Below are 17,734 nucleotides of genomic sequence, written 5' to 3'. Positions count from 1 at the left end.
GACACAGCGAGAACGTTCCGGGTTCTTGCGGGTTCGGAGGTAGCTAAAGCTCCCCCGTCGTGGACTCGATGTCCCAGCTGGGTGCAGAGATAGGCGAGCCAGCAAAGAGATGAGAAACATGGCCCTGGGGTGCCTGGCCGGCCTGGTCGGGGGACCTTGATGTCAGGACTGTGAGCTGGAACTCCGTGTTGGGTGTAGAGAGGACATAAACGTAAAACCTTTAACAAATAATAAATGGATGAACTAAGACAGCGTGACGTGGAAGGGGAGTGCTCGCTTCAGGACAAACCTCAGAGCGGACCATGTCTAGCCTGCGACCTGTTCTTGATGGCCCCGCTCGCTCTCCCGGGCCCAGATGACGGGGTCCCCCACGAGGGACGGTCCCGCCCGAGTGGGAGTGGGCCTCCTTCCCCGTAAGGCCCGTGCCTCCCCTCGTTCTGCAGGACAGAAGAGCCGGGAAGGCACGAGCTCGGGGGGATCAGCATAAACCTCGGCGATGGTCCTTCCCGATCCCGGGAGCCAGAGCTCGGCCTCCTTTTGGGACCCGACGTCCTAAAGAAGCCCGTGTGGTCAGTGGCTCGGATGCAGGGCGGAGGCCGACGGAGAATCAGGAAGAGCAAAATGGGGCGGGGGGGAACCAGAAGCTGAAGGAGAGGGGGACAGCTGTCAGCATCGGGAGCCTTCGCGGGGACCCGGCGTCCTTTCCCAGGAGGGGCCCCCCTCTGTAGGGTGCTTCCCGCCGCCCCGCGCTCCCCGTGGGCACCCGCAGGCGCATCCCCGGGCCTCCAGCGCCTCTGCAGCCGTGGTCTGGAGCGTCCTCCGTGTGTCCTACCGGGGTCCCCAGCGTCCCGTCTGTAACCGTCCGGCTGCTGTCTGACAACAGTCGGGGGATTCCGACGTTTGTTGGGTTTGGGGTGTGTGCCTGTCTGTCGCCGTGCCGCGATCTGATCCTCGGGCCGCGTCGTCCTGACGCCGAAACGGTTGAAACACCATCATTTCTGGTGCTGGCGCTGGGCGGCTAGCTGGGTTCTCCCGGCCGACCCGGGCCCCCTCGTGCCGTCCCGTGCCGTCCCGTGCCGTCCCGTCCCGCCGGGGGGTCAGCTGAGCTGGAAGGTCCGGAGGAGCCAGGAAGGCACAGGCGCCCTGTGGACCGTGGCTCCGGGTCTCGGGTGCGTTCCCGGCGGCCCGTGCAGCGCTGGGACGGGGGACTGGGGAGAGGCCCAGGGATGTCCTGGGGGACGCGGTGCAGACAGCTGGCCCCAGCCCCCCCTGCCCCGTCCTGCCCGGGGCCCAGGACGGGCTCTCACCTTGGCCTCGCAGGTGTTGGGGCTGGGCAGCTCCTTGTCCCTGGAAGGCAAGAGACACAGAGCCCTGAAGCCCCGGCCCCACAGCCACCCACACCCCGCCTGCACCCAGGGGCAGTGCTCGGCAGTGCAGGTGACGGCGACTGGACCCCCGGCGCAGGGCGGGGGCTGCCCCAATCGGCCCGTTGCCCCGAGTCCTGCCAGTTCAGGGCATTTCTTACGGAGCCACCTAGACAGGGCCGTGTGTGCACATCTCAGCATCCTCACCCTGCTTGTGCCGTGAGATGACCACGGTGCGGTGGCTCAGTTTCTGCCCTGATATGCGGTGACCTGGCGCTCGGCTCCCACGGACCTCCTGTCCTCATGTCGGGTGGGGGCTGCGGTGATCGGAGCCTCGGCGGTGGGGTGGGCCGGGCAGCCTGCGTGGGAAGGGTGTTGGTGTGTTCAGGCCCCACGAGCAGGGCGTAGGTGTCCTCGCACACGGCGCACACTCAGCGGGCCGCCCCAGGGACCCCGGCCCTGCCTTGGGGCCCTCGTGCCGCACACGGTGGCGTGGAATTCCTGCTCACGCTGGAGACAAAGCGAGTGCGTGTGTCAGAACCTGAGCTATTGGTTCACGCCTCTGAGCAACTCCTTTGACTTTTTCCCTAGATCTTTAGCGATTAAGGAGTTTTTTTCGAAGCCCAAGTACAACCACATTTTGAAGCCAGAAGACTGTCTGTCTGAACCGTGCACCATCCTGCAGCTGGACACGAGAACCGTGCAGATCGCTGACCTGGGGGTGAGAGCCCCGGAGGCTTAAGTGGGTGGCGCACGTACCAGACTCTGTGCGAATACACAGATTGAGGAACGTTGCCTTTGATTTTCCCTGAGTCTTGTCTTTTTTATGCTCTGATTTTGTATTTTTACATTATTTTTTCACGGACCTCTTTAACATCATCAGTCATTTTTATATTTATGTTTAATATTTTCAGCATCTTGAGATTCTAATACATTATATCTAGTTTCTTCAAGGATTTTAAGTTAAAAATTTTTTTTCTAAGTTGTGCTGCCGTGGATGACAAAATTCTTAATTCTTACTCTTACATTCCCCCTGTTGCCACGAGGTGGCGCGTGTGCATTCAGGAGCGTCTCATTTTCAGGGTGTGCTGGGAGGTGCAGAGCTTGGGAGCGGGTCCCTGGAACCCCCTGGAGCTCAGCCGGGAGCTAAGCTGTTGGCTCTGCACTTAGTTTCGCAGTATAGAGGGCCCGGTTCTTTATGCCAAGAATTGAGGAGAAATAGGATTCCACTCAAATAGGCCAGAAAATGAGGCGAGTGAGGCCCACGTTGCTTGAAACCTTTTCTGATTATCTGCCGCATGTGAATTTGTGCTGCCAGCTTTAGTGGTTCTTTCCCCAGGAGCAGGTTTGCTGTGTTTGGCTACACTAGCAAGTTGCATCCACAGTTACGGGACTAGACGTGGGCCCGGCAGTGCAGCGGCATTGAGCAGGGCTGGCGGGGGGACAGCTGCTAGTTCCTGCCCGGAGCCCTCCCGCCTGCTGTCACGCGCTCACGGGAGCCGCGTCCCTTCCTTATCGTTGCCTGAACAGACCACGAGCGGCGAGCTGCACTTTGAGATCAGGAAGGCCGGCGCACTGCATGGATTCACCGCCTGGTTCAGGGTCCGGTTCCAGAGCCCGGAGGAGGACGAGCCGCAGCTGGTGCTGAGCACAGGCCCGTTTCACCCGTGAGTGTGCAGCACCCGCAGGGGCTCCGCTGCCCCGGGAGGAGCAGGTGCAGGTCCCCTGCCGGGTGGCCGTCGGGGAGGCAGCAGTGTGTGCAGGTGGGGGACCGGGACCGTGCCCCACCCGCCCCTGCCCTGGGCTGCCCTGCCTGCCCTCTGACCCCTGCATGAACGGGCGGAGCGCACTTTGCCTGCCTCAGTGGCCCTGGACGCTGCTTCAGCTTCCCATGGTCTAATACAAGCACAACCCATGGAATTGTAGGGGCTTTTAACTCCCCAAGACTTTCTTGAAGAAGGTCAGTGTTTCTTGAGACAATTTTTTTTAAAAGATTTTATTTGAGGGAGAGAGTGGGCGAGAGAGCACATGAGCGGGGGGAGGGGGGGCGGGGGACGGGGAGGCAGACGCCCCGCTGAGCAGGGAGCCTGATGCGGGACTCGATCCCAGGCCCCGGGGTCATCCCTGAGCCAAGGCAGACGCTCCCCGGACCGAACCCCCAGCCGCCCCCGGGACACTTCTGTGCAGTAGCATCTTGACGCTGCTCGCTGCTCGCTGCTCGGGCGGGCCGGGCCCTGCGGTCTGCCTCGGAGCTGGACCCAGCAGCCCGGCAGCGCTGCCTTCCTGGGGCCTCCGTGGGCCTGTGTGGTAGGTGCCCGGGGCCGGGCGGGCAGCCGCGCTGCTCGGGTCAACACTGGCCTCAGCGGGGGTCCTCGGGGCCTCGCGTCCGTCCGCACCACAGGAGCCAGGCTGTTGGCCGGAGCGTCCGTGGAGGTGGCGGGGCCAGGCCTCCAGCCGCCCTTCCCGGTCCCGGTGCACAGATGCGAGCTGTCGCCAGTTGACGGCGGGAACTCAGGCCCCAGACGGTCGTGTGACCGCACACTGTGGGGTGGGGCAGGCAGGTGCCGAGCCCGGGCAGTGCTCTGGGACGCGGGGACAGGGGCCCTCACGGCGGCTGGGGCCGGAGGGACGTGAGGGCTGAGCGTGACCCCGAGGCCGTGGAGCCGTGTCCTCAGGGCCTGCAGAACCCGGAGAGCGTGGAGCGTGACCGTTTGTCCCAGATGTTGCACTTGCCACACCCCCTCCAGCCCGACTCCCGGGGCAGCGGCCTTCCTGCGCTGCGGAAACTAGAACTCGGCATTGGCAGCCTAGGGACCGGGCAGGGACGCGGTAGACGCCCGTGCCAGGGTGCTGGGCCCTGGGAGCACCTAGAGCCGCGTGCTCGCTGGGCTGTGGCCCAGTCCCTGGCGCCCACAGAGGCCTCGCCGTGGGCCTGGTGCGTCTGCCCCACGGGAGAGCCTGGGGGTCCGCCCCACAGAGGTGACGCGTGCCCCGTGTCTTGCAGAACCACCCACTGGAGGCAGGTGCTGTTTATGATGGACGAGCCCGTGTCCGTGCTCTCGGGAGATGTGGTCACAGGCTCGGTTGTGCTGCAGAGAAACCCCGTGTGGAGGAGGCACATGTCCGTGGCGCTCAGCTGGTCCGTCACTTCCACACAAGACCCCACATCGCAGAAAGTAAGGCTCGTGCCGCAGGGCGGGTGCTGGGCGCTGGTGCTGGGAGACGGGTGTGGCGGTCGCGGTGCCACGGCCTCGGCCTCGCGCGCCTGCGCTGCTTTCTCACCCTCCTCACGGGCAGTGGGTGCTGTTATTGGTAGAACAGGAAACGGGGGCAGGAAGGTGAGTCTGAGGGCAGGGACCCAGCCCAGGGCCACCCTTCCCGTGTCCAGGAGGCCCCGGTGGAGAGCGGGCCGGGCGGCCGTTCCTACACCTGGTGCAGGACGGCAGAGGGGACGCGACGGTTCTCCTCTGGTCTCCTACCTGCTTTGTGCTAATTTTATGTCAAAGTCTTAATGTTGGTCATTAAGAAACTTCTCCGCCTGAAGCTCTTGGGTGCGATCCTGAGTCGTCATCAGGAGGTGCTGCGTGTGAGTCACACTCAAGCGGTTTATTATGACTGATTTGCTTGGTCTGTTTCCAGGTGGGAGAGAAGGTCTTTCCCATCTGGAGACGACGGTCGAAGTTGTGGGAAGCAGGTGCTGCAGGAACGAGCCCGGGCGGAGACGCGCTTGGATGTGAGCCCACGTTCCTGTGGCCCGCGAGCTCCCCTGCCCGGCGGCGGGACACCCGTGTGCGTGCGCGCTCCCTTCCTCGGGCCTCCACAGGCGCCGCGTGGGGCTCGGCGGGGACCCCTCACCCCTGTCACTGCCCGTGTCTGTGCTCTAGAAGTAGGCTGTGTCCCCAGGTGTCCACAGTCTGGCTCGTGGCCGAGTCGGTGGCACCGTGTCCCTAAGCTAGGTCTAGATCTCAACTCGCAGGGCGCACGCGCATCACCTTGTACTCCTGTGAAAGTGGCTGTTCACGCATCATGTGTCATGTGTCCTTGCTGCCCGGGCCCCTCCCTGTCGTGCGAAGGTGGGCGCCCCAAAGCCGTGCAGGGCCTGGAGGCGGCGATGCATGTGACGGGACTCTGCATGGATCGTACAGTCGTAGAGATGTCTTCCACGTAAATTATGTGTTGGCGCAGAGCACATACTCAATAAATATTTTTAAAGAAATGAGTGTTGGCGTGTTTCCGTGCGCGTGTGCTGTGTCGGCAAGCGCGGGGTCCTACCGCGTGTGCTGCTTTGTAGCCTTTCTCCCCTGGTGTGAAGGAACGTCCCTGCCTGTAGGTCCAGGTCTACGTCTTTTGGTGTGTACTGCTTTGACTTTTAGTTGACTTTACATTGCAGAATGAACGGTATGTCCCCACCGCGTGAGTGACGGGCGTGCAGGTGCGCATCTCCTGGAACAAGCACTCGACCGAGACCGTCAGCCGCGAGCGGCCGCCCCAAGTGCCCGGCACGCAGTGCCTCCGAGGGTGGTGCCCCCGGTGACGCGCAGCTTCCTGGGGCCGGTGGGGCACACGGGCCGCTTCTGGAGCCCGAAGCTTGTGCCGCCCACACTCCTAGGCTGAGGCTCCCGGCGGGGGGCCATTAGGAGCAGGTGTTTGGGAGGTGCTTAGGCCTCGAGGGGGCCCCTGGGACGGACTCGAGCCCTTCCAGGGGAGAGCCCCACAGAAGCCAGCTGCCTGGGTACCGGGCCAGGTGTCCAGGTCCCAGGGGGGAGGCCGCCGGGCTGGGGCACGTCCAGCCCCCAGGGCCGTTAAAGCCTCCGGGCCGGTGCCATCCAGGCCCTGTCCCTCACTGAGGCATGTCCAGCCCCCGGGCCGTTGAAGCCGCCGGGCCAGTGCCATCCGGGCTGTGTCCCTCGCTGTGGGCGTCGCTCAGCTCACGGGCACCTGTGAGCCCCGACCCCGTGTTTGCCGCGGGTTCCCGCCGCGTCCTGCCCCGCCGGTGGTCAGCGGGTGGCCAGCGGGTGGCCTCCTGGGCCCGGCCCCGGCAGGTGCGGCGGGTGGTGCGTGTGGGCCCGCGCGTTCCCCTTGGGTGCACAGCTGCCGTGGGGCTCCCGGGAGCCAGGGCCCTCAGCGTCGGCGTCCTTGGCGGGGCCGGCTCGAAGCCCTTCATAGGCTTGTTCTGCGAACACCTGCTCCGTGGCTTAGTCTTCTCTCTATTTTGATAAACAGAAGTTCCTAAGTTTTATTTTGTCCGATTCGACATTATTTTCCTTAAGGGTACACTTGCTGCGTCCGGTGGAAGGAATCTGCTCTCCGTTTCCGGCTCCGTCGGTCGCCCTGGCGCACAGCTCAGCGCCCCCGGCCTCGGTGTCTCCCGGGCCGTCAGGGTGGGCTCGGGATTCGCGTCCCCGCGGGTGGCTGCTCCGGGGGTGGAGTTGCAGCTTCTGTCCTCTCCTGCTGCCCGCACCCTCGCTTTCTCCTCCAGAGCTGCTGCGGCGGCAACAGCATGTTTTGATTTATTTTCAGTATCTCCTGGGTCCAAGTATTTTCTAATTCCCATTATGAGTTCTCCTGCTGTCCCAGGGCTATTTAGAAATTGTGGCTTAATTTCCAAAGGTGGAATTTTCTAGGTATTTTTTCTTATTAATCTCTAGCTGAAAGTCACTGTGCTCAGAGGACGACCTGAGTGATCTCACTCCCCTGAGGTCACAAGGACTTGAATGTGCGTCATGCTGTTGGATGACGCAGAGGCCACCATGTCCCTGGGATCGGCTCGGGCAGCCGTGTTGCGTGTTGCTTGCTCGGCCCCGATGCTTCGGCCACTTGCGCCTCCTCATCCCCTCAGGCAGCCACCAAGGGAGGGAGCGGGGCCTCCGAGGACACAGCTGCACCTCGGCGGCCTCATTTGACCCATGTCCTTAAGGCCCCGATCTGCAATGCAGTCACACTGCAGGGCCCTGCTGTGACCCCCGACATCCCCGTGCTGGGATGGAACCCTCACTGCGGAGTGGGCCTCTGGGGATGTCAGGGGCTCCTGAATGATGGGGGGGTGAGGCGGCAGGGGATGTCGGGGGCACCTGAATGATGGGGGGGGCCACAGGGGATGTCAGGGGCACCTGTGGGGGCACCTGGCACTCCTGTGGCACAGCCCCACCCCGCGCTGCTCACAGGGCCATGAGCTTGCCAGCCCCCATCCCGGTGCCCCTTGGAGGCCTGGCAGCTGGCCTGTGCTCGGGGTGGGGTGGCTTTAGGGGTATCTGCTCACTGGGGCTGCCCCCGCTGTGGGGGGTGTGGGGGGACCAGCCCCAGGCCGACCCCCTGGCCCGATCCCTCGCCCTCTGCACCCCGGAGCTGACCCCGTGGTGTACCTGGAGGCTCAGGCAAGGTCATCGTTGCAACAGGAAGACCTCAACTGACCTGCATGTCTGCTTTTTTACAAAACGTGTTGTGTTCATGTGCAGCGGCACCCAGGGCCCAGACTGGGTGGGGGCGACTCGTGGGCATGCAGCGCGGCCTTCTGCCCCTGCTGCGGCGTCGGGGCCCTTGAGGGTAGGCTCCAGCCTCCGGCCTCCAGCCTCCAGCCTCCGGCCTCTGGCCTCCAACCTCCAGCCTCCAGCCTCCAGCCTCCGGCCACTTCATCCTGGCCAGCCCGAGTTCTGAGCGGTTCCCAGCCTTCCCCCCTGAGGCCAACACGGGGTCCGGCACGTAGCAGGTGCTGTGGGAGCAGGAGACCGAGGGGGAATGAGGCCGGTGCGTCCTGGGGAGCCTGTGGGGGGCCCAGGGGGGTGGCACCTGGGCCAGGCCCGCTGCCCCGCAGCCTCCTGGCCCTGTCCCCGCTGCTGCGCCCCAAGAGGCCTGCAGGCGCCCCTGCCCCGGCACACCCCGGGCCGCCGTCCCAGCAGCGGGGAGGGCGGTGAGCAGACGGTGGGAGGGAGCCAAGGCTTGGCCAGGGTGCTCCGGGCGCCTGGGTGCTGGGCTGCCGCGGTCTGTCTGCTCGCCGCCCCTGGGGAGCCGAAGCTCAGCACCTCGGCCTTGCGATGGCCCCGCGTGGAGAGAAGCCCCCTGGGATGGCTACTGCGTCCCGGCCCCAGCTGGTCTCCCTGGCCGCTCTGCTTCCACAGGAAATACGGAAAGTAGCAAGTGGAGCCTGGGGCCTGGCCTGGCCTGGCCTGGCCTGAGCAAGGGGTGGGGGGCCCCCGGCGGGGCGAGTCCCCCCTGGAGCCCTGCCATGGGCGCTGGTGGCAGCCGGAGGCACCGGCATAGGGCTCTATTGATAGTCAGTTTATGCATTTACTTGGAGTTTACACTAACCTATATTTAAGGTATATGATAATTTAGGTTGACATAGTGGGATAGAAATTTTTTCTTTAGAAATTGTCCATACAGTATTCGTGCAGGAAATAGTGACCTGACACAAGACACCTGTCCTCAACTTCGCACCGTGGTGAGAGGTAACCAGGATAAACTGCACTTTACTGTGAAAACCGACACCCACTTCCATCCTGCAGGGTCTTGCGTCATTTGCCTCATTGTCAAGGGGACTTTACCTTCCCTGCTCACATCACAAGGATGTGGTGAGGATCAGGTATATGGAACTGTGTTGGGATCTGCAAGAGACACACTCCAGCCAGCCAACCATCTGTCCATCCATCCGTCTGTCTATTTATTGCCTTTATTGAGCTTTCATTCACACTCACGCATGCAGATGCTCACAGAGCCCTGAAATCACAGTGTCCTTCTTTTACAGACTAATAAATGGAACTTGAAGACGTTAAGAGGTTTCTCCAAGGTCATGCAGCTGCCAGGCAGGTGCTGGCGTGACCATGTGTTGTGACAAGCACTGGATGGTGACTTCGGGTGTGTTAAAAGAAGGCCCCTTGTGGGTTGGGAAGGGGCAGGGTGGGCAGGCTTCTTCACTGCCCTGCAGCTTTCTCCCTAATGCACGAACCTCATTTGAGCTGTTCTGCTTCACTGCACACAGCCCAGAGGGCCATGAATAATGTGGGAGGAGCTGGGACCTCTGGGGGAAGCAAAGGGTCGGCTTTTGGGGGAGACGGGCCGTATCAGCTGGGAGTACTGTTAAGTGAGGCCTGGGAAATGAGTCCCGTTTTTAAAATGTCATTTCATAAACTCATCCTGGAAGCAAATGCATTCTCTGCCGTGCGAGGAGCTCCACATGGACTCAGAGCAAAGCAAACGGTGGTGATGCTGGTGATAATGACCATTGACATTTATTGCTATTTTGGGCCAGACTTTATGCGGCATCCCAAAATAGGTATTAGTGCCAATTTTACAAAAAAGAAATGGGCTACATATTAAAAAATACATAAAAGTGGAGGTTGAGTGGGGGCCCTATCAGGAATAAATGTGTTTGTTTTTAATGTGCCAGAACATAATTAATATTAAATGATGTGTAAACTAACTAGGAAAATTGGCTGTAGCCGGCCTCAATCTACTCTTTTCCATCCAAGAGCAACAGCTCACCTCTGAAATTCATCAAAGTTCAGTTGAACACAGAAGAGAGAAACTGGAGGCAAGCATAACTTCAATATTTTCAGCATTACTTTTTGTTAATTTGACATTTCATGTTGCCCTTTTTATATTTTGGGGAGCTGTATTTCCTGAAATATTCTCCCTTAAGAAGTACTGTCTTGTCAGGGTTCTCCCGAGAAGCAGAACCAATAGGATTTACCTGCGCTACCCACGTCATCTCTCTCGATCTACAGCGTCTCTATCTTCATCCTTGTGGTCACTATCTGTATATGTGGATCGTGCCTCTCTCCCGCAGGCTGGAGACCAGGAGACGTCATGCTGCAGCTTGAGTCCGAAGGTCAAGGTCGTCTGCTATCAGAATCCCCTTTCTCAGGGAGGTCAGTCTCATCTCTACTAAGACCTTCAACTGACTGCATGAGGCTCATCACACTGGAGAGCCTCGTCTGCTTTACTCAAAGTCTAATGATCTAAATGTTAATCACACCTAGAACATACCTTCACAGAGAAATATAGAACAATGTTTGACTAAATAGGCCTAGCCAAGTTGGCACAAAATTAACCATCACAAGTGTCATTCATTTAAAAAAATATATATTTGGTTTTTAAAATATTCTTGAACAAAAAGGATCCTGCATCTAGTCAAACATTTAGAGCTAACTTCTACTCTGCAGGTAGAAGGTCTAGTGAAACAGCAGTCCACAGACGCCAGGTCCCAACTGGGGAATTCTGGGGGATGGATACACCGCTCAGTCACTTGTGGCAGTGACAGCACAGATCCTGTCTCCACTCGGAGAGGGTGGGCTGAGAGAGAGGTCTAGGAGGCACAGGAACAAAATACAGCGTGTGCACCACGTTTGAGTCCTGATGGGAATAAAACCAACTGTCAAGGGACCCCTGGGTGGCTTAGTAGTTGAGCATCTGCCTTTGGCTCAGCACATGATCCCGGGGTCCTGGGATTGAGTCCCACATCAGGTTCCCCGCAGGAAGCCTGCCTCTCCCTCTGCCTATGTCTCTGCTTCTCTCTCAGTATCTCTCATGAATAAATAAACTAAAAAAAAACAAAACAAAAACAAAAAACACCCCAACTGTGGAAGAACATTTTCTTTTTCAGAAATGGCAAGTTTAAATTTGAAATAGGCACAAACTGACGTTAAGAAATCATGGTGAGAAAAAAAAAAAAAAAAAGAAATCATGGTGAGGGGATCCCTGGGTGGCTCAGCGGTTTAGTGCCTGCCTTTGGCCCAGGGCACGATCCTGGAGTCCTGGGATCCAGTCATGCGTCGGGCTCCCGGCATGGAGCCTGTTTCTCCCTCCTCCTGTGTCTCTGCCTCTTTCTCTCTCTCTCTCTATGTCTATCATAAATAAATAAATAAATAAATAAATGTTTAAGAAAAAAAAATCATGGTGAATTTTCAAAGGTGTGAAAATGCCACAAGTAAGAAAATGTTTTTTCTTTTTTTAGAAATCATTGTTTTTTTTTTTTAAACTTTTTTATTTTTATTTTTTTTATTTTTGATAGTCACAGAGAGAGAGAGAGAGAGAGAGAGAGGCAGAGACACAGGCAGAGGGAGAAGCAGGCTCCATGCACCGGGAGCCCGATGTGGGATTCGATCCCGGGTCTCCAGGATCGCGCCCTGGGCCAAAGGCAGACGCCAAACCGCTGCGCCACCCAGGGATCCCGAAAATGTTTTTTCTTTTAAAATATTTTATTTATTTGAGACACAGCCAGAGCGAGCGAGTGAGCAAGAGAGAGCATGGGGAAGGCCATGGAGAAGGACAAGCAGACTCCCTGCTGAGGGCAGAGTCTGACCTCAATCCCAAGACCCTGAGACCATGACCTGATCTGAAACCAAGAGTCAGACAATCACCCAGGAGCCCCGGAAAATGCCTTTTTTATTTGAGATGCGACTGATGGTTTTCCAGGTGAAATGACGTGTTTAGGGTTTTCTTTGAAATTACTCCAGCAAAAAGAAAACTGAAGATCAGTGAAACAAGTACGGCAAAATGCTAATGATTGCCAAAGCTGGGTGACATGTATGAAGTCCACTGCTCTATTCTGTGTATGTGTAGATGTTTTCATCAATAAAAGGATACAATAAACCTATTAAATATTAAGAATTTGCATGTTTACATATATAAATATACATAAGCCTATTAAAACATTACGCTGATTTTCCATATAAAAATCTTACATAACAATTTGAATTTGTGTTGGTAAAACTGCATTGTTGAAATTCTTTTCCGCATCTTCCAAGTGCACCTTATACTTCCTCTGTAGATAGAAGTCGTCCGCTTCCTCGGTGGTCTCGTCAACAAGCCAGCTGTTCCTTCTGCATCCCCACCTGCTCTAGGACAGAGGCCTCCGCAGGGCAGGATTTCAGTGATGCACCTACCACCTCCAACACTAATACTTGTTGAATGAATAATTGTTTTTCTTGCCAGAAAATACTCTGAGTCGTGAATAGTCATTTCATAAGTTTGAACGATGCTTCCGTTCAACCATGGAATGATGAGCCAGTGCAACTTTTCAGTAAAAATGCATGAACATAGCACTAGTCTGGCATCTTTTCAGGATTTCTTCCTTCTAGTCCGTACATTTTACAGGCCTGGTAATGTAGCACGATCACACATTACGGTGACCGGCAGATCACAGAAGACTCACATTAGGTCGTCGCAAGAGCATATTCATGAAACTCCGCAGAAAATACCCGAAACGACCTGCACTTCCCTCAAGTACCACCTGACGCGGGCAGCTCAGTGGAGGGAGCGCCCGGGTCCGGCCGGGCCACTCCTGGGGACGCGCGTCGGCTACGGGACGGTCACAGTCTGCGACGCCCAAGTCAACGTCTGATGGAAACTGGCTTCTGAGCAAACAGGAAACGGGTTTTGAAGAACAAAATTCCTCACTGGCTGCTTCCGGGCCCCGCAGCCCACACAGATGGATCTTAGTGACCTAGGGCAGGTCACAGTGTTCAGGCCTCCGCGGCGAGGCGCCACCTGGATCCGTGAGGGGTAAGATAAGGTCCCCGAGCTGGGCTCTCCGCTTCCCAGGCAGGGCTGCAGGATTCACAGGAAAGCGTTGACCTTGCGAGATAAAGCGGTTATTTTACCAGCAAACCGGGTTTCTCCAGGAGCAGCAGCGGGCGGGAAACTCTTTTATATGGAAGGGGGTGGGCGGGGCTGTATGGAAGGAAAGCCCATTGGAGGGCGGAGGCGGCTTCTCGCTGGCTGCGTGTGGCGGCGGCTTCTCATTGGCTGCAGGGGATGGCGGCGGCTTCTGATTGGCTGAGCGTGGCGGCGGCCCGCCCGGAAGTCTCGGCGCTTCCTGCTGCCCTGGGCCGGGCGAGGCCGCCTTTCCCCCTGAGGCTGTCCCGACGGCAGTTCCCGCGAGGTCTCCTCTGCCCGGTTCCGGTTCCGGGGCAGCAGCAGGGGAGGCGCCGGAGGCCCCGTGGAGCCCCGGCTTCCGGCCGGGGCGGAGCAGCTCGGAGGCCTCGCCGCGGGGGTGGCGCGAGGGAGCACGCGGCCTCCCCTCGAGCTTGGCGGGTGGCGGCACCTGGGCCCCGAGCGCGTGGCGCGCCCGTCCCGCGGCTCCGTCTGCCTCCGGCCTCCTGGACGACCCCCTGTGCTCGGCCCGGCCCTGCCCCCCGCGTGGCCCCGCGTGACCCGGACGTGGCGGTGCCGACCGCGCCTGCAGGTAGGCCGAAGCCGCCGCGACCTCCACGCTCCTCGGCGCCGGGGCGCCCCGGGGGTCGAGCCGTGGCTGCTGCGTCGTGCTCCGCGTCCCTGTGGGGCGGCGCGTGTCCTCGCTGCGAAACACGGGCCTGGAGCCGGGGGCGGGGGAGCCCTGGCCTCGGCCTCGGGGACGCAGGGGTGAGCCCCCCCCCCCCCCCCCCCGCCGTGCAGGCGCGCCCCGCCCGCGGCTCCCTGCGCCCCGCCCGGCCAGGCCGCAGCTTGTCCCCGTGGCTGCGCCGCCGCCGCCGGAGCCTCCCGGGGCTGGAGGCCGCGTGCCCGGCACCGACCACGCCGGGGCCGCTTGCGGGGGGCCGGGGCCAGCCTGAGCCGCCGAAGGGGCCCCTCCCCGCGTGCGCCTGCCCGGGGCCGCGTGACCGGCCACCGCAGACCTGGGCCGACGCCGCGGACGCGGACCCCCGAGGAGCCCCTCGGCCGCCCCGGGCCCCCGCGGTGTGGCGGTGCCGCAGCGGCGCCCTCGGTGTCCCCGCGGCTGCCCCGGCCTCTCCCCGCTCCCGCAGGGGCGCGCCCGGCCCGTCCTCCCGCCCCGTCCCCGTCCCCGTCCTCGGGACCCGGAGCTCTCGGGAGCACACGCGGGCGTGTCCGTGCCGGGTCCGCGCTGGTCCCCGGCGGGCGCCCCCCCCCCCCCGTACCCGACGCCCCCGACCCCCGCGGGCCGCCTCGACTTTCCTTCCATTCCTGTCCTCCGGGGCCGGTTTCCCTCCAGCGCAGGTCCCACGTGCTGCGGGTGTTGGGGCTCGGGTGTGGGGGTCGCAGCCGCCTGTTGCGGACAGGCCCTGCGGGTCTCCTCTGCCGCCGGCAGGGCTTGGAGCGCGGGGGCGGCCCGTGGGCTCGGCGGCTTGTGCGGGGGCGTCGCTCCGGTTACCGGGACGCGGAACCAGCGCAGACGCCGTCTTCGGCAGCGCAAGTCGGGGCCCCCTCGGGGTGCAGCTGGGGCACGAGAGCGGCGGCATCGGGACCCACTGCGCCTGCTGCGGAGGCGCCCCCCCCCCGCCCGGCTCCGTGGTTCTGGGCCCCACGTGCTCCGCGGACGCCGAGGGCTCCGCTCCTCCGTCCTGCCGAGGCCCCGCGGAGGCCTCCGCCCGGTCCTGTGCTCCGCGGAGCGGCCGCGGCCGTGTCCGTTCTGCCCCCGCCCTGCGAGCCTCGTGGGAGCCCCCGGAACACCCGGGGAGCCTGGACCCGAGACTGCCCTGGGGGATGAGGCGTCCTTCAGGACGTGCACAAGGTTTGGCCCGTGCAGAGGGGGCGTAAGTAATTGTTCTGTTGGAACAGGGAAGCCCCGAGGTTAGCGCTTCTCGGAGATGCTCTGTCCTTGGTTCAGCGCGTGCGGCGGGTCCTGGCGAGGCCCGCGGCGGTGCCTGGCTTCGTGCCCGGCGGCCGAGTTGCCGGAAGGTGGAGCCTCCGCCCACAGTTCACTGCTTTCTCCTGGCCCCACGCGGCTCTCTCGTGTCCTTAATCCCACCCCAGGATCGTGTTTATTTCCTAGACAAAGTCACTGGTATCTTTGTTTCTCCGGTTCCTGCCAAGCGTTCGGAGCCGGGCTCTTCATGCCCACAGCAGTGATCAGGATTTTTCGCCCTGGAAACTCCTTTTGGAGTTGTTGTTTTCTTTTCTTTTCTTTTCTTTTCTTTTCTTTTCTTTTCTTTTCTTTTCTTTTCTTTTCTTTTCTTTTCTTTTCTTTTCTTTTCTTTCTCTTCTCTTCTCTTTTTTCTTTCTTTCTTTCTTTCTTTTTTTCTTTCTTTCTTTTTTTCTTTCTTTCTTTCTTTCTTTCTTTCTTTCTTTCTTTCTTTCTTTCTTTCTTTTTTAAAGATCTGAAGCATTAAAAATGTAGTTATTTCAGCTTGAGAGTGGGGAGAGATCACAGATTGACTTTTAAGTTACTCTGAGAAAAGTGATGATTTGTCTCAATAGATAAATAAGCCCTGACCACACAAATAAAGCTGCAGTGATCTATCATGCCACCCCTTCTTTCCTAAAGAAGAGACCCAGCCTCTTCTGTGGCCACTCACCCAGTGGTGATGCATGTTCCTCCTGAACTGTCTGTGGAAGTTTTGTACTTCTGGTTTGGGAGGTGAAGATCTGTTACATTTGAGCCACCCAGAACCTGGATTCCTTGCTAAGGTACCAGCAATATATCTTACTTACTTACTTATTTATTTAAATATTTAATTTATTTATTCATGAGAAAGAGAGAGGCAGAGACACAGGCAGAGGGAGAAGCAGGCTCCATGCAGGGAGCCCGACGTGGGACTCGATCCCGGGTCTCCAGGATCAGGCCCTGGGCTGAAGGCGGCGCTCCACCGCTGAGCCACCAGGCTACCCAAGATATCATATTTAGATAGAAAATTTCAGAGAAAGAAAATGTTCAAGTGCCCGAAGGTAGTAAAAGTGAAATATGGTATGCTAATATTGCTAATATTTCCATATACACAAAAGATATTTTTCCTTTGTATGTTTGTTTCCTTTCTTGTGTTTGATGGCTTACGGTATGATTTACACATACACCCCTCCCCCTGAGTCTCACACCTCCTGAAACAGATAGGACACGTGCAGCATCACCCTTGTGGGAAGAGGTGGCTGCTCTTTGACTAGCAGGTGGCTGTCAGGGATGGACATCAAGGGTTTCTGAGTCTGCCCTGTGTGACTCTCACCCACATGGCACTTTGGTTATAGAATTGTCTGAAAAATGGAAGGAATAGATACAGAATACTTTATCCAACCAGAAAATTGACTTGATAATTAAAGATAAATTCGACAAGACTTGTATATGTGCTGCCGAAGGGAGCACAAATTCAACAAGATTTGAAATGAAGTGTTTTTTGAAAATCTCTGAGGCCCCGATTCTGCTATTATCATAACCACTGACAGGAGATAGATTTGGAAAATGTCATACCGTACCCGAAGAAGCAAGTCTCCTTCAGAAAACAGTTCTAGATTGACCTGTGGAGAGGCATGCTCACTTCCTCCTGGATTCATGGGTCGGTCAGCTGGGCAGCCTGCAATGCTGTCCTTTAGGGTGGCTGAGGAAGAGAAAATGTCATTGAAAGCAAATGTTTAATGTTCCTGTTTGGCTTAGCTCTTTTTTTGGTATATTTTTTTTATTGGAGTTTGATTTGCCAACATATAGCATAACATCCAGTGCTCATCCCATCAAGTGCCCCCCCCTCAGCGCCCATCACTCAGTCACCCCGTCCCCCCGCCCACCTCCCCTTCCACTACCCCTGTCCGCTTCCCAGAGTTAGGAGTCTCTCATGTTTCATCACCCTATCTGATATTTCCCACTCATTTTCTCCTCTTTCCCCTATAATCCCTTTCACTATTTTTTATATTCTCCGTATGAGTGGAACCATATGATGATTGTCCTCTGATTGACTTACTTCACTCAGCATAATACCCTCCAGTTCCGTCCACGTTGAAGCAGATGGTGGGTATTCATCCTTCTAATGGCTGAGGAATATCCCATTGTATACATAGACCACATCTCCTTTATCCATTCATCTGTCGACGGACACCGAGGCTCCTTCCACAGTTTGGCTATTGTGGACATTGCTGCTATAAACATCGGGGTGCAGGTGTCCCGGCATTTCACTGCATCTGTATCTTTGGGGTAAATCCCCAGCAGTGCAATTGGTGGGTCGTAGGGCAGTTCTATTCTTAACTCTTTGAGGAACCTCCACACAGTTTTCCAGAGAGGCTGCACCAGTTCACATTCCCACCAACAGTGCAAGAGGGTTCCCCTTTCTCCACATCCTCTCCAACATTTGTTTCCTATCTTGTTGATTTTCCCCATGCTCACGGGTGTGAGGTGGGATCTCATTGTGGTTTTGATTTGTATTTTCCTGATGGCAAGTGATGTGGAGCATTTTCTCATGTGCTTGTTGGCCATGTGTGTGTCTTTGGTGAAATTTCTGTTCATGTCTCCTGCCCATTTCATGATTGGATTGTTTGTTTCTTGGGTGTTGAGTTTAATAAGTTCTTCATAGATCTTGGATATGAGCCCTTTGTCTGATTATGTCACTTGCAAATATCTTCTCCCATTCTGTAGATTGTCTTTTGGTTTTGTTGCCTATTTCTTTTGCTGTGCAGAAGCTTTTTATATTGGTTAAGTTCCAATAATTCATTTTTGCTTTTGT

The 17,734-nt window shown here is 57.9% G+C and overlaps 1 long non-coding RNA gene across 1 annotated transcript; it reads left to right on the top strand.

The window, feature by feature from the left end:
- Positions 1–2,433: 2,433 nt before the first annotated feature.
- Positions 2,434–5,580, top strand: LOC140599272 (uncharacterized). Its single transcript, XR_012001925.1, has 3 exons — positions 2,434–3,031; positions 4,369–4,540; positions 5,004–5,580. It is a non-coding gene; the product is annotated as an uncharacterized lncRNA (long non-coding RNA).
- Positions 5,581–17,734: the final 12,154 nt, after the last annotated feature.

The sequence above is a fragment of the Vulpes vulpes genome, chromosome 6 (assembly GCF_048418805.1).
Source record: "Vulpes vulpes isolate BD-2025 chromosome 6, VulVul3, whole genome shotgun sequence".
Taxonomy (NCBI): Eukaryota; Metazoa; Chordata; class Mammalia; order Carnivora; family Canidae; genus Vulpes; species Vulpes vulpes.
The sequence above is the reverse complement of the archived record's forward strand: the minus strand, read 5'-3'. Positions and strand labels throughout refer to the sequence as shown.